Here is a 17,000-nt window from a genome sequence, read left to right as displayed (position 1 = left end):
TGCGGGTCAGACTGAGAAGGCGATTGGGCCACATCCGGCCCCCGGGCCTTAGTTTGCCTACCCATGCACTAGAGTGGCTTATGCTACCAGGCCAACTTCTTGCAAGTGGACTGGGACCAGGATACCATCCAGCAGTCAAGATTCTTGATGGCTGGATCCTCACACTATGCCACACCAAGCTTGGTGCACTATAACCAAGAGGGTTGTGGCCTTGTTAAGCTTCCATAAGCCTCTGCATTGTTTAGTACTTCTGCACTAACTCCCAAGCTGTACATAGGTGCACAAGTACAGATTGCTGCCCCATCAGGAGTGCAGGGGGGAAAACGGGCTCCCTTGTATCGTGTGGTTAGATGGTTTGCAGGGCTGCCTATGGGGAGCCAATGAGCACAGTGGCGTAGCGTGGGGGGTGCAGGGGGGCCAGCCGCACCGGGCGCAACATCTGGGGGACGCGCTCGCACTCTCAGCTCTCTGCCCCTACCTGGCTCACTCTCTCTCTCTCACTGCAGTGCTGGCTGTGCGAATCCGATCCGAGCCGCCGGGTCGCCGCCCACTGTGGAGGGGGTGGGTGCCAGGCGTGCGGTGCGGAGAGAGAGCAAGGGACTATCTGGGGTGGGACAGTGCAGTGGCCGCCCAGTGCAGCGCTGAGCACGGGAGAGAACCACACCAGACCAGCCCAGGCAGCAGCAAGAAGAAGCTGGCAGCGGCGGCAGGTTAGGGGTTAGGGGGCGCAAATTACTTGCCTTGCCCCGGGTTAGGGGGCGCAAATTACTTGCCTTGCCCCGGGTGCTGACAACTCACTCTACGCCACTGAACGAGCAGAACTGTTTTTGAGGAGCCACTGAGCAGATCCATTGGCTTATGGGGGTGGGACCTTCAGGGGTTGTTAGAAGAGATATATTCCCTCCCACAATTCCTTCCCCCCTAAAGAGTTTCATAGCATCACAATAATAATAATAACTTTTATTTATACCCCTCCCTCCCTAGCCAAGACCGGGCTCAGGGCGGCTAACAACCAATAATAAAACAAGTTGATTGAAATACAACTTGAAAACAAGATTAAAATACAACATTAAAACATTAAAATGCAGCCTCATCACAGGAGGAGAAAGGAAAAAAGAAAGAAAGAGGGGGGGGAGGGAGTCAAATTGATTCTAAGCCAAAGGCCAGGCGGAACAACTCTGACATAAGCCTTCTGATATTTTACATTCTCAATTTTTGAGGAACTTCCACCAAAGGACCCCTTATGAAGTTTTATTATTATTAATAATAATTAGTCATCTGGAAATTTTCTTGTTGATTTTTTTGGGGTTGGGGAGGGAAATAAAGCAAGATCGATATTTCAAGGTAACGTGCAGACATGACTCAGGAGTTGCGAAGAATCAGATGAGGGTGGTGACTGGATTTAAAGCTCCCGAAAGCACAGCCTGGTTTAATCCCCACAGGGAAGACATTTCTATAAACACACTTCTTGCTGCCATTTCTAGTGATACGTGCCAACAAGGCAGGCACTGAAGAGACGGATGCTCTGCTAATCTCCATTAATGATAGCTTAGGGATCATGAAGCAATTAGCTTTCATTAACTTTCAGGGTTACTCGGAGTCACCCGAAGTGTCGATCTCATATGAGGAATATACTGGCAATGGGTAACTTTTCCAGATGTAGAACACCCAGTGCTACAGAATCACTGCTCTGTCCCTTCTAAGCTACAAGTGGAATTGAATGGCCTTTCTGCACAGCTTGGGATGTTGCACTTTTCCAGAGTGCACTGCTGGCTTATTTTTACTTGCTGCTGCTGCTGCTGTTATTTTCACACCATTACATGCTGCTTATTCAAACTTAAGACCTCCAAGTGCTTTACAAAAGGCACTCTAAAACTTTCATTACAATACTAATAAAAGTAAGCGTTAAAAGCAAGTTACACAAAGGTGTACATAAAAACTTAATGTAAAACTTAGCAGATTTTAAAACAAGTATATTAACTACAATCAGATGTTAAAATTGTATGCTGAAATCACATGCCTGGGTAATGCGATTTTTGCTTTGATTCTTAGCTTAGCTGGAGCTGAAAACAGTACTTTGACAGTGCCTGCGTAATATTAATGGGAACTTTGGGGGAATGACACACCAGTGTGGACAAACGGACAATTTGCCCTTATTCTCTCCCTCTCCCTCTCCCTCTCCCTCCCCTCCCCTTCAAGGGACTAATAAAAAAAGTGTGATGCTTGGGAGACAACTGGCACCTTTTCATCTGCAGTAGTCAAGCAAACGCACACATGCTCTTGGAAAAACAGTGTGGTGGAGAAGCTATGACAAGATGGGTTGGTGGCTGATCTTTCTCCCAACACCCCTAATGAAATGAAGTGAATCAGCAGCTGCATACATGGGCAGTCGTATTATGTAACCATTAGGTCAAGCCTTCTAATTCATTTTGTTGTCTTTCGTCTTGTCTACATTGTGAATTAGATGGCAATTCTGTCTGGGTAAGCCACCTGCAAAGCTGGGAAGAAGGTTGCTGTTGCTTACGTTCCATGGAGACAGAATGGATCCCTGTCCTGCGGTCAGGGTGCTGCCAGATTTTCTTTGGTCCTTTAATTCTCCTCCTGGTCATCAGAGGTTCAGGGGGAAGCAACTAAGAGGGAAAGAATGTTGATGTTGTGCAGAGTGTGGGGTTGCAACCTCTTACGCTGCAAAAAAGAAATACGTTGCAGGAAGATCAAAGCAGACAGACTTGCGCTCCTTGTGAATCTGCAAATATGCCATCCAGTTGCACACATGTAATTTTCTGGATGCGACTGCATGTTGAAGTTTGAGATTCAAATAGTTCTAAGACAGGGCTCAAAGTCTAGCTGTGCATTGACTGCATTTATTTGCATTCTCCTGCTAGTATTACAAAGTTGTGGGTTTTTTTTTTGCTTTTTGTACAGTCAAGGGCATTGGATAACTTTTTAAAATAAGCTTCGTAAAAAAAAAAAAAGTCTGTGGACCAAATGGAAGGTGAAACTTGAGTGTAGTTGCTAAGAAATGAATATAGGAACATAAGAAGAGCTTGCTGGATCAGGCCACTGGCCCATCTAGTCCAGCATCCTGTTCTCACAGGATACGAGCCCAAGAGCACTGTCTCCTCCTGTGGATTCCAGCAGGTGGCGTGGAGAAGCAGGATTGCCTGCAACTGTGAAGGCAGAGAGTAGCCATCCTGGCTAATAAAAATAATAATATTTTTATTTATACCCCTCCTTCCCCGGCTATAGCCGGGCTCAGGGCGGCTAACACCAGTAAAATTACAGTAAAAACATAATAAGAAAAATAAAGTAAAATACAGGTTAAAACGCAATTTAAAATGCAGCCTCATTTTAAAAGTAGCCCATAGATCAAAACCATAAGGGGAGGGAAACATAAGGGTCAGACTGAGTCCAAACCAAAGGCCAGGCGGAACAGCTCTGTCTTGCAGGCCCTGCGGAAAGTGGAGGAGGAGGAGGAGGAGGAGTTTGGACTTGATATCCTGCCTTTCACTCCCCTTAAGGAGTCTCAAAGTGGCTAACATTCTCCTTTCCCTTCCTCCCCCACAACAAACACTCTGTGAGGTGAGTGGGGCTGAGAGACTTCAGAGAAGTGTGACTGGCCCAAGGTCACCCAGCAGCTGAATGTGGAGGAGCGGGGAATCGAACACAGTTCACCAGATTACAAGACCACCGCTCTTAACCACTACACCACAGAGAGATTCCTCAGGCCTGACACCTGCACTTATACAAAAGGTACCCACTGATGGCATGTTCTATTTCTTTGGGTGCCATTTATCAGCTCTATTTATCCAGAAGCCAGCCCTCTTCCGGGTGACATTGCTACACTGTCCCCCACCCTGGTCCAACCTGCCCAATGGAGTAGCAGTGAGAGTCAGTCCCCATGGCAATAATCCAGCTCCAGGCATTTACACATGGGTTGGGGGGTGGGAATCATTGCTAGTACAAGAAACTGTCCAGCTTGGGTCTAAAAGCTTTGTTCAAAGCAACCTTTGACCCACTGCTGCTCTGTAGCGCCACATCAGATGAGGAAATCAGATTTTCACCTTGCATATTCTAGACTGCCCAGTGAGTGAGACACAGGAAGTGAGAGGAGTCAATGGCACACATAAGAAATACAGTTTTATGCCTATTGCACATACAGTCGTTACATGAATATGCAAAATGCATACGGCGAGATCTATGAATACATAGCACGCATTGTTTCCATGTATGTATGCACATACATAAAAATGAAGCAGGAAAAATGGTTTCAGCTCCACCCTCTATCAGACTTTCTGCTCCCATTTCTAACTGGTGGGTTTTGAAATAAACGAGTCGTTCATTTTCTCTGGACATAGTGTCTTGTGTCTGGAACCCACAGGCAGCTGCAGGGATCCTGGCACAATCATACCAGCATTGACATCTGCACCAGGCTTGGATCCAGCCTGCCCTGTCACCACCATTCTTGAGTTTGGAATCACCTAGTGTTCGTTTTAAATTAGAGTAGCCATGTACGTTGTCAAAGGGTTGGTTGCCAGAGGACAGCCCTCTGTTTGAGATCTGCCCAGTCCAAATCTAGTTGAAAGATAAGGAAGATAAAAAGTGGGACTGTGCAACAAATCTGGCCAACTCCTGAAACGGTTTGAGTCAGTTCGTGGGAGATTTAAGCTTGGGATGAATTCAGGTAAGGTACCCCTGTAAGACAGCATCTTAAAAAGCAGAGACATCACCTTGCCAACAAAGGTCCGTATAGTTAAAGCTATGGTTTTCCCAGTAGTGATGTATGGAAGTGAGAGCTGGACCATAAAGAAGGCGGATCGCCAAAGAATTGATGCTTTTGAATTATGGTGCTGGAGGAGACTCTTGAGAGTCCCATGGACTGCAAGAAGATCAAACCTATCCATTCTGAAGAAAATCAGCCCTGAGTGCTCACTGGAAGGACAGATCGTGAAGCTGAGGCTCCAGTACTTTGGCCACCTCATGAGAAGAGAAGACTCCCTGGAAAAGACCCTGATGTTGGGAAAGATGGAGGGCACAAGGAGAAGGGGACGACAGAGGACAAGATGGTTGGACAGTGTTCTTGAAGCTACCAGCATGAGTTTGACCAAAGTGCGGGAGGCAGTGGAAGACAGGAGTGCCTGGCGTGCTCTGGTCCATGGGGTCACGAAGGGTCGGACACGACTAAATGACTAAACAACAACAACCCCTGTATTTCCCTGAGTCGGACCACACAGATCTGCCCAGATCCAGGGAATTCAGGGGTTAGAGTGTTAGGTGCAAAGGGTGCAAGGATCCGTTTTGCCAACAAGATCCCTAAAGGCAAGATGAAGCAGACCCCAGTAAGACTGAATCCTCCTGCTCTCAGTTGGGATGTTTGTGAAGAAGACTCTGTGTCTCTTTCCTCTGCCCCCTGCTGACTATATCTATAATTAGGATTTAAAATCGAACAGTAGACCCATCTCTACAAACTCATTCCGGGATGAATCTGGGTTGGGTGTTAGCCAGTTCAGCCCGGATCAAATCATGTGGTGGTCCGTGTGTTGCCCTAATAAAAAGGGAGACCAGGAACCTTGAAATTGCCCACTAACATTTAGCAGAACCTGGTCAGCAGATTGGTCAAGCACGGAAGTCACCTGATGTCTTCCCCACCATGGTGCGATGCAGTGTATTACAATATAAATTATAGCAATGGTCTCCTAATTTTATACCTATACATATAAATTACTACATGCAAACATTATGCAGACTGGTGTACTTTTTCAACCTCTTTTTGACCCCTCTCCCCATCCCTCCACTGCCTTGGAGCAAAGTTATGTTGGGACATTGTGGACAATTAAAATGGTGGTGTTGTGGTCATAGTTACCCATGACAAATTGGAGCACTGCTGCTATTGTCTCCTGCTGGTAACCCCCTGCAGAACGTTGTTGGAAGCAACACACTAGAAGGCAGTTTGCCAGGGACAGCTCTCAGATGTGGATCTTCCCCCGATTCTTCCTTCTCCATCTTCTTCTTATGATCATTTTGAGTTTGAAGGAGGTAAGGAACTGAGAGAACACAGCACTACACTTTGGCTATTCCTTTTCTGCTTTGCATTGCGTGGACAGGCGGAGTCCCCAGATCCCGCGCGGTCCCCCCGTCATGTGGAATAACGACTCATGACAACGTGCTATGGGATTAAATTGGCCACAACTTTATTAAATTTCAAATGTGGGTAGACCTTGGCTCAGGCATTGGGCGTTCTCCCTCCCCAGTCCCCAGCCGGGGACCTAGGGAGCATCAGGGTTATCCAATGTGTGTGGGGGGGATGGGCCGGCTCTGGAGAACATATGTTCAAGCAGAGATAGCCACCCCCGTTACGCCGCCGCCGCAGGGGAGAGCAATGACGACCTTTTGGCGTACGGTCAAAGCCTCCCTTCAGAAACCCCTTTAACGGGGAACCCTGGTATTGCCGCCGCAAAGAGGAAGATGGACTAAAGGATTCCGCCCAAGGCCTGATACCGCCAAAGTTGTGACGTTTTGCTACGGGAAAGGCGAAACCTGCCAATGCAGGGAAATTCCTTTCTGGCCCTTTAACAGCGACCTTAACGTAGCAGCGCCCGCATACCTGCGAAGAAAAGTTAACCTGCAAAACCTGTGAAGAAAAGTTAACCTGCAAATAAGACATTAACTGAGGGTGGGTAGGGTGGGAGAAGCTCTGGAGCCAAGTGAGGATTCCCAGGTGAGATCCTCCCTCTATTGTGTGGGCAGGTAATCCCTCCCCTACCTGGCCTGGTCTCCTTGGCAACGCTTCCCCCAGGTGGGATTGGACAACTGACTGAGGTAGGCGGAGACCTCCAGGTATCCCACCTGAGGGAAGGCAAACCAAGCCTATGCTGTTGGAGCCGCTCCAGATCTAGGGGCTGCGCGTGTCCACGCAAAGGGCATCCCCCGTTTTAAGCGGGGAGTGGTCATTCCAGAACACTGATTCTGAAGTGGGGACTTCAGAATCTCCATCTCCATGCTAAAATTGCTAAGTAGCCGACGTCTGGTGATTGTGCCACAAAAAGGATTAGGCTCTTTGGGTTGAGGTGAAATGCAAATGGAAGACATGAGGAGCAACTGATGAGCGCTCCTTAGACTTTGATCCCATGACTTTGCAGAGCTGCTGTGGTTTGATCCAATGCAACTACAGAGGCTTGTTTCCCAAACTTGACACCAGGCCAGCTGTTTGTTAGAATGAGGCAGCGTGCCTCAGGTGATTTATGGTTTCGGGGTACCGTCAAGGAACAGCAAATTGGCAACGATTTAGTTTATTATTATGTTTTTATGAGCCGGTGTTGCCATTTGGATTTTCTGCCTCAGGCAACTTGTGCCATTTCTGACTGAACAAGGTGGGACAGGTTCATCTGGTTAAGCTACTGATGAGTTGTAATTCTGTTATAAAATGCTGCTACTTGCCACAGTTGCTATGTTCCAGCTCCTCTGTTGGTGGCAGTATGTCTCTGGATGTCAGCTGCTGGAAATTGGAGGTGGAGAGAGTGCACTCATGCCCAGGGGTGGGCGTCACGACATAGGGCACATGTAACGTGAACACGGCTGTAGTGGCGACGGAGGGATCCCGGCACCGTCCATACGGTGCTGGAGCAGCGCCGGCGGCAAACCGCTATACAGTGGTACCTCAGGTTAAGTACTTAATTCATTCCAGAGGTCCATTCTTAACCTGAAACTGTTCTTAAACTGAAGCACTACTTTAGCTAATGGGGCCTTCTGCTGTTGCTGCGCCGCCAGAGCACGATTTCTGTTCTCATCCTGAAGCAAAGTTCTTAACCTGAGGTAATATTTCTGGGTTAGCAGAGTCTGTAACCTGAAGCATATGTAACCCGAGGTACCACTGTACAGCGCATGTGTGGCGTCGCTACGTACAGCGCATGCATGCAACGCCACACATGCATTGTACTTAGCAGTTTGCTCCCGGCGCTGGGATCCTCTGTTTACGGCTGCAGCCGAAACGGAGGATCCTCCAAAGGCGGATAAGGCGGTGCGATGGCTGCTTGCGCTGCTGCGAGCCCCCGTGGGCTTGTCACCACCGCAGGCATGGAACCTGGGGCGTACCGCCCCCACGCCCCCTCATTGTGACGCCACTGCTCATGCCCTGTTTGTCCCATAGGCATCTGGTTGGCCACTGCAGCGACTTAGATGGGCCTTTGGCCTGATCTAGCCTGCTCTTCTTAAGTTGTGTACATATATAGTTGTCCTTGAGATGCCTTAAATATGATAACCCAGACCTTCCCTTTGTAACATCCTGCCTCTTTCCATCCAGTGTTGTGCCATGCTGTAGCTTTATCTCACCTATGATTATTCCTATTTCATATCTGCTATGGCTCAAGTTGTTGATGCCCTTCCTAAATGGCCATCTACCTACAGTCATACCTTGTGTTGTGTTAGGTTTATGATGTGTCTTTTGGCTTGTGAGTGAGACAAACCTGGAAGTGTATACTTCCAGGTTTCGCTGCGTGTGTGTGTGCAGAAGTGTTCTGCGCGCTTCGCACATGCGCAGAAGCACTCTGTGCTTGCACAGAAGCACCACTCTAGTTGTGAACGGCACCCCAGAACAGATCGTGTCCACAACTAGAGGTACCACTGTACTTATTTTAAACTGTATTATTATTGTGGTTTATTAAATTTCTAGACCACCTTTCATCTGAAGATCACAGGGTGGTTTACAATATAAAAACACAAAAAAACAGACCAAGTTCCCATGTTATACAATTTTGCTGCTGCTCTTTCGGGAGGAAATACCATGAAGCTCAATAAGAAATATTCAGCACTGGAACTGAAGTCTTAGAAAACCATATCTGCAACTTATAAGCTTATAGCTTTCAAAGTGGACATTGCCTACATGTGACTTTAAAGTTGTGAATGGGTAAGAAGCCTCTGCTGGTTTTGCATTGGAAATTTCACACAACAGCGAAGACTTCCCAGCTTTAAGGAATCCTACTATCTCTTTGACATCTGATGGGAGGGCTTTCCACAGGGCGGGTGCCACAACCGAAAAGGCCCTCTGCCTGGTTCCCTGTAACCTCAATTCTTGTAGTGAGGGAACCGCCAGAAGGCCCTTGGAGCTGGATCTCAGTGTCTGGGCTGAACGATATACATTGAATACACACAAAAACAGTAGAGGATTAAAGTTCAAACTATGTATAGGGAGATGTTATCTTGGCAAACAAGTAGCTCCAGCCTCACATTTGCTGCGATGACAAAGAATTCATGTGGGGAAGACATCTAGGAGGAGGAGGTGCTTAATCTCCCTTGTACCTAGAGATGGGGGATAAATCCAGTTCAAATGTGGAATTCAGTTCACATTTAAAGGTGGAGCAACCTAAACAACATTTTCTGAAACAATAGGTGCACCAAAACAGACATCCTTCTGAAACTGCACTTCTCCTAATTTTATAGTGCCAAGTGTGCATAAAAATGCACTATGTTAGAGAGAATGGTTTTTGCAAAAATGTATATATTGGGCAAAATGCATACGTGTATACAGCAGTAGGAGAAATTTGCACTAAAATGCCAATAAATTTCCATGAGGACTAAATGGTTTTCCGAAGTGATGTGGAAATGTGGGAAACTGGAAACCGGGAAAAGGAGACACAGAGAGAAACAAAAAATGCCAAGATTCTCTACGCACAAAAATGGAAGGAAGAAGAAGTTCCTGCCAAAGAAGAATGGATAAGTAAGGTGATGGACTATGCGGAAATGGCAGTTAACAGCCAAAATAAGAGAATCTAATGATGGCTGCTTTGTGGAAGAATGGGAACCCCTTTCAGACTATCTAAATAATTATCGTTTGATGAACTTGGAGCAGGATTTGAAGTATGAGCAACATCAGGAATGAGAGAATACAATTGCTGTGTTGGTATAAGAAATAAAAGGTATTGTGCAGCAGATGGGGGAGAATTAAAATGCCATGGAAAATGAGGCAGGAAGTTGAGAAAATATAAATTTATTATGTATTGAAGTAAATGTGTTAATCTTTTGAAAATTAAATTAAAAATTATTACAAAAAAAGAGAAACAAAAAATGGACAGATATGCCCATCTCTGCTTGTACCTACCAGTTCTCTTCTGCTGGGCTCCTTTCTGTTTTGGGGACATTGCTAGGGGAGGGGATCTTCTTAAATATCACCTGGTGAAAAATTGCAGGAGAAAACTGACCTGCCACCAGACTGCAAGTGCCCTGGATAACTCCCAAATTAATGCCACAAGGGAAAGATGGGTTTGTGAATCCCATGTTTTCCTTGTAACATTTCCTTGTGATATAATGGTTAACCTTAATAATAGCCTATTAATTACACAGGTAGAACACCCATGCCTGAGGGCTTCTAAGGTTGATTGCTGTGATGCTTCACTTTGAACCATGACTCTTACAAATGAGTCAGTCACCTAGTCTTTGTATTCTTTTAGCAAGTGGGCCAGCGGGGGGAAATGATGTGTAATTTCGATCTCTGATGGAACTAGCTGACCCTGAAAGGGGTTTTTAGAATTTACGTTTAATCTCATCCTTGGCCCCCTCCTTTTTTGCAAGGAAGAAGCAAATTTGGGGATGCGGTTGTTGTAGGAGGGTTGCTCAATTTATCGTCACATTTTTGGATTGAAACCTATGCCTTTAAGGACACAATATTAAAACTTACGTTTCCTCTTTCATATGTGGTGGACTTGTAAAAGGGTAAAAAAGTATTGGGAAATGATCCATAATGAATTGAAAAAAGTGTTTAAAAGTACTCCCCCCCAACCCCCCCCAGAGTCCTTTCTGTTGGGGATAATTCAGACTGAAATTCCCAGGTGTCAAAAAAAGGTTATTTATGTATGCTACCACTGCGGTTTGTGTTTTGTTAGCCCAAAAATGGAAAACGAGCAAGGTCCCAACTAAAGAAGAATGGCAACTTAAGTTGACAGAATATGCACAACTTGCAGACTTAACATATAGAATATGAGAACAAGAACATACATTTAAAGAAGATTGGAAAATGTTTATTGAATACATATACAGTATGGGAAAGAATTGTATACAGCTGAAAACACTCCCAGCCTTAAGATAAATTCAACAGTGTAAACACTTTTTGATGGATGTACAGTAATAATGGAATACTGAATGGTATAGTTTTATATGCAGGGATTTATGATATGTAAAATGAACCACGGAAAGAGAAGAAAGGAAGTCATTGATATCTTAAGGATGTAAAATGAGTATTTTAAATTGTAAAACAGAAAATAAAAATTATATATAATAGGGAGTTAAGCAAAACAAAACAAAATTTATGTTTCCTGATAATCCCCCTGAAACAGGGACTGGAGCACCATAATGTCGTTCTATGAGACCCAAAGCCCATGCCGCCTCTTCCCAGTTCATACTAGATTCCCTCCCTCTTCCCTGGCTGATCTTATAATGGTTTTATATAGTTTTATATGCAAAATGCAAAATGGAATAGGGTACTTCTTTGTAAATGTGTTTAGGTTCAGGCTGTTTAGGATTAGAGTGTACCATTCTGTTGTTCGTAGGATATTCCAAGTGAAGGTTTTCCTTGATTTCAGAAAAAAATGCTCAGTTTGAGGCCACCACTTTTGGCTTCATTAGGCAAATTATATTTAGTCATCGGTTCCTAACAAATGCAAATCAAAATAAAGTAGGTGTGGAAAAAGCCTATATATAGATATATTCTCCAGTGAGCAACAACCAACACTCTGTCAAGCAGCTCTTAAATGCACCCTGGAAGACCAGGTAAAGAAATGTCTTATTTTTCAAAGCTGAACTCACCCTTGCTTTTGTTGATGGAAATTTGTATAATTTAGTTTCTGTTGTAGGTTTGTTAGTAGATCTGCCAGTTTATTTTTTTTTTATTCTCTTTTTTTTCCAAATGATATTTATTAAGATTTTCAAAAATACAGAAAGTAAGAATTGAAATACATTCAGAGCCTTATTTTCATACATCCACTTTCCGGGACTCCCCCCTTCCCCCACCCCTACCATATTCCTCCTTCATATTGTTGGCTCCACAAGCTCTCAATTCTAGTTGAAACTTAATTTGTTTAGACCATTATCCGAATTTAAAATTTATACACTCCTCATCAATACCCTTAATAAAAGACAAAAATTCTCTCCCAGGGCCCACCCCATTTTCATTCCACAATTTCCCTTTTTTTAATAATAAGGACACCCCACACAATAGAAATATCAGAAATAAGAAATAAAAAATATAATAGATGAAAAAGAGCCAGTTCAAGAAAAAAAAAGAAGTTAACAAGCCTTTGGATTTTAGTTCTCCCCCCCCTGTCCCCGGTTTAATTTCCCCCTGACCACCAAACCATGTTATCCGCCTGGAATTCTTAAAGTCCATAAATCACCTGTTTCCCCCAACTCCTTGCTGGCTTTTTCTTTTTATAGTTATTAATTTTTTTTTTTTTAAAACACTTAACTTCAAATCTTCAATAAAACTCCCCCCATTGTTCTTTCCAAATTATAGTCCAATTTCCTCTTGTTCCGCTGCTAAAACGTTCTAATTCAGAAGCTTAGTAACTCTGCAGGGATTATTGTTATTCAGGAACGAAAACTTGCGTTCAGTCCCTTCCTTTCTTCAATAGAAAATTCTATTGTCTCCTTTAGCTGAACACCCTGTAGACAAAATATTATTTCCGTTTTGCAGCTTTCCCAGAAGATAACCAGTCCTATAAAATTCCAATGGTATTTTTCCACTTACGACCATCTTTGTAATGTCCCGAAACTCCTCTAGGGGGATTGTTGTAACTTTGTTTTCTCTAGTCCAAAAGTCCGATTGTTATCCATGTTTTCGCCATTTTGTATCCAAGTTTTAACGAGTTATAGCAAATTGTAACAAATTTAACCAGCAAGGTTCTCATAATAAAATCCTCTCTGCTTTCCGACTTTGACAGCTACTTTGACAGCTGTCAAAATCTCCGACTCTTTTCACCAGGCTCTCTCTTCAACCCCGGTTCCCGGGGGGGGGGGTTACGTTTCTTCTCCCTCAATTCTTCCTCCAGCACAGTTCTTATAGTTCCCCATCGTGGAATTCTTAGTTTTTATCAGCGATACAAATCTTTTTGGACCTTGGTTTCCCCGTCCTTGTTTTGAAAGGTTTACAGTAGGGGGGGGGGACTGACTTCCTTTTTGGATCCCCCCCCGCTCGTGTCCAATCCGAAAAAAAATTTTTTTTCCCTCCTTTTGAACCCGGTTTCCAAATTACTCACGGGTTGTTGTTAAAAAGTCCGAATTTTCAATGGAAGAAGTCAGCGCTCTCCGCCGGATGGCATGCGGCTGCGCTCGGCAGGGATAGCAGAGGACTCAAAGCACCACGCTTCTCCCCGGCACCCGATCCGTAGCCTTTAAAAAGGCTCCTTCACGAGTCGGGAGGGCGCTAACGGTGCCAGCCGAGTCTCCATGTCCACGGCCCTCGTGGCCGTGGTTTTTAAGGGTCCCCGCATCGCCGGTGCGGTAGGACCCAGCCCCTGCCGAGCAGACTCCCTCCGGAGCTCGGAGGGAGTCCGCCATTCGGCGATGGCGCCAACCCGGAAGTCAGTAGATCTGCCAGTTTAGCCCATCTAAGCAAACTTTGTGAAGTTAGAGTGATTTTACTTACTGGACAGTTTTGTTTATACATTTGCACCCCAACAAAACCCCCTCAAAGTAACTTATTCAATTGAAAACATCTCGGATACTAACACTAACAGTAATACAAATCAAGAATTAGCAAGAAACTAAATGCGAGCACACAGAGCACAGACATACAGATGCGATGATCTCAGCCAAAAAGTCCCTAGAGGTAAAGGTAGAGAGACCCCTGACCATTAGGTCCAGTCGTGACCGACTCTGGAGTTGTGGCACTCATCTCGCTTTATTGGCCGAGGGAGCTGGCGTACAGCTTCCGGGTCATGTGGCCAGCATGACTAAGCCGCTTCTGGCAAACCAGAGCAGTGCAAGGAAACGCCGTTTACCTTCCCGCCGGAGCGGTACCTATTTATCTACTTGTACTTTGACATGCTTTTGAACTGCTAAGTTGGCAGGAGCAGGGACTGAGCAACGGGAGCTCACCTTGTCACGGGGATTTGAACCGCTGACCTTCTGATCGGCAAGTCCTAGGCTCTGTGGTTAAACCCACAGTGTCACCCGCGTCCCTACAAAAAGTCCCTAGTTGTCATTAAAAGTTTGAGAGAAGCTAATTGAGTTAATCATAGAATCACATAGTTGGAAGGGACCACAAGGAGAATTTAGTCCAACCCTCTCCAAAGCAGGAATCTCAGCTAAAGCATCCATGACAAATGGCCGTCCAACCTCTGCATAAAAACCTCCAAGGATGGGGAGTCCACAACCTCCTGAGGGAGACTGTTCCACTTTTGAACAGCTCTTATTGTGAGAAAGTTTTTCCGAGATTCAGAATCTCCTTTCTTGTAACTTGAAGCCACTGGTTCGAGTCCTGCCCGCCAGAGCAGGAGAAAACAAGCTTGTTCCCTCTTCCACATGACAGCTCTTGAGATATTTGGAGATGGCTATGATATCTAGCACCTAAATTAATCTAGCATCTAATCAATAACAATGATGGTACCAGGCAAATAACATGTTGGAACTAGCCTAAGTTGATCACACTTTAGAACCCACTGAAATCAATGGAACAAGTTAGTTATGACATAGAATGCAGCCCTAACCATGTATACTCAAAAGTCAGTCCTACTGAATTTAATGGGATTTACTCCCAGGTAAGTGGGGTTGGGATTGCAATCTCCGTTTGGATGCAACCCAGTATGTCTAAGAAGGGAATTTAACAACCAGGGCTCCAAAGACCTTCTCTCTAATCACTTATCTTCCAAAGGTGGAGGTGCCCAGGGCTTTGGTATGCAGACAGAGGTGGCATGAAACAGGGGTGGGGTGAGGAGGAGGAGAAGAAGAAGAAGAAGAAGAAGAGGAGGAGGAGGAGGAGGAGGAGGAGTTTGGATTTGACATCCCCCTTTATCACTACCCAAGGGAGTCTCAAAGCGGCTAACATTTTCCTTTCCTTTCCTCCCCCACAACAAACACTCTGTGAGGTGAGTGGGGCTGAGAGCCTTCAAAGAAGTTTGACTGGCCCAAGGTCACCCAGCAGCTGCATGTGGAGGAGCGGAGACGCGAACCCGGTTCACCAGATTACGAGTCTACTGCTCTTAACCACTACACCACACTGGCTGACATTGCTAAAAGTGGGGATTGAGCAGAAGAATATAAGCAAGTTTCCCTGTATGGCTGAAAGGGGGAGTTCTTCCACTTGCTGCCTGTAGGTGATGCTATGATGCTAAACAGTCTCATGTGAAATCGTCCCTTGAAAGCTAATGCACTGCAGAGAGTTGTGCTCACACCAGAGGCACCTAGATTCAAATCCACACCTTGGCTATATGTTACATTAGAAGATGTTTAAAAGCTTATAACTGACCATGTTGCTATAAAGAGGAGCCACGAGTCGCCTTAGACAAGAGAAGAGTCTCCAGGATTAGGCTAGTGCAGGGGTCAGCAAGATTTTTCAGCAGGGGGCCAGTCCACTGTCCCTCAGACCTTGTGGGGGGCTGGACTATATTTTTTTGGGGGGAAATGAATGAATTCCTATGCCCCACAAATAACCCAGAGGTGCATTTTAAATAAAAGGACACATTCTACTAATGTAAAAACACGCTTCCTGGACTGTCTGCGGGCCAGATTTAATAATAATAAATAATAAATTTTTATTTATACCCCGCCATTCCCGGTTTAAAAACTGGGCTCAGGGTGGCTAACAGCAAATATAAAACATTGAATAAAATGCAACTTATAAAACAGCATAGTATACAACATAAAATGCAGCATCAATATCAATAGAATTAAAAAATTCACGGGTCATTTTTTGGGGGGGGGGGGAGGAAACCCAGTCAGCAGACATCGAATGATCACCAGGGATAACTGGCCAAGTTGGTCCTACTAGGGTCAGAAAGGAGACCAGGGAAGAATTTAAATGTGGGGTCCTAGAAAGGGTTTATTCATAGAAGAGGAAAGGGAAAAGGGAATATTGGATCAGGCTAATTCAAACTGAAGGCCAGGCAGAATAGCTCTGTCTTACAGGCCCTGTGGAAGGAGATCAAGTCCTGTAGGGCCCTAGTCTCATGGGACAGAGCATTCCACCAGGTCGGAGCCTGGCGATTGGGCCGGATCCGGCCCCCAGGCCTTAGTTTGCCTACCCATGGGCTAGTAGCCTATCTAGTCCAGCATGCAGTTCCCACTGTGGCCAACCAGTTGCCTAATGATTTCTGAAAATTGCAGTGCTCCTTGCTTTTAGATTTTGTAATGGCCTCTCCTCACACAGAAGCAAATGCAAAAGCTGCCCTTGACTTTTTCCTGAAGTTGAGCAAGGATGAACACTGTGAAAGCATCCTGTTCTCTCCTGTAAATTTGGCAGTCGCCTTGAAAGTCCTCCTTTCTGGGGCCAGGGGCCACACAGCTGATGAACTGCAAAAGGTAGGTATGATATAATACATCATCCCAGTCTTTTGAAGCCAAATTCAAAGAGCAAACTTTAATTTCAATTTCAATTCAAAGGCACTGCTTTAATTTATGTTTGCAAAGCTGAGAAATGGTGGGCATTTGCTACAGATAGAAGCCTTTATTGTGTGCTGGAAATAAAGCACCGTTCTTTCCCCTTCGAGCTCTGATCCAGAGAAACTTTAAACACATGAATGTCATATCCATTAGGGAAAGGCCATAGATCATTAGTAGGACATCTGCTTTGAATGCAGAAGGTTGCAGGTTCAATCTCTGACACCTCAAGGTGGGTCTGGGAGTGACTTCCATTTGGAATTCTGGAGAGCTGCTGCCAACCAGGGTAGACAATATTATTGGCAATAATTCATTTCATTTCTACACTGCATTCTATTTCTAAGAAATAATCTCAAAGAGATTGACAACACATTAAGACATCAAATAAGACAAAGCAGAATAAGGCATAACAGAAGACG

Source organism: Podarcis pityusensis (genome assembly GCF_964106645.2).
Source record: "Podarcis pityusensis genome assembly, chromosome: 7".
NCBI lineage: Eukaryota > Metazoa > Chordata > Lepidosauria > Squamata > Lacertidae > Podarcis > Podarcis pityusensis.
Note: the sequence above shows the minus strand (reverse complement) of the source record.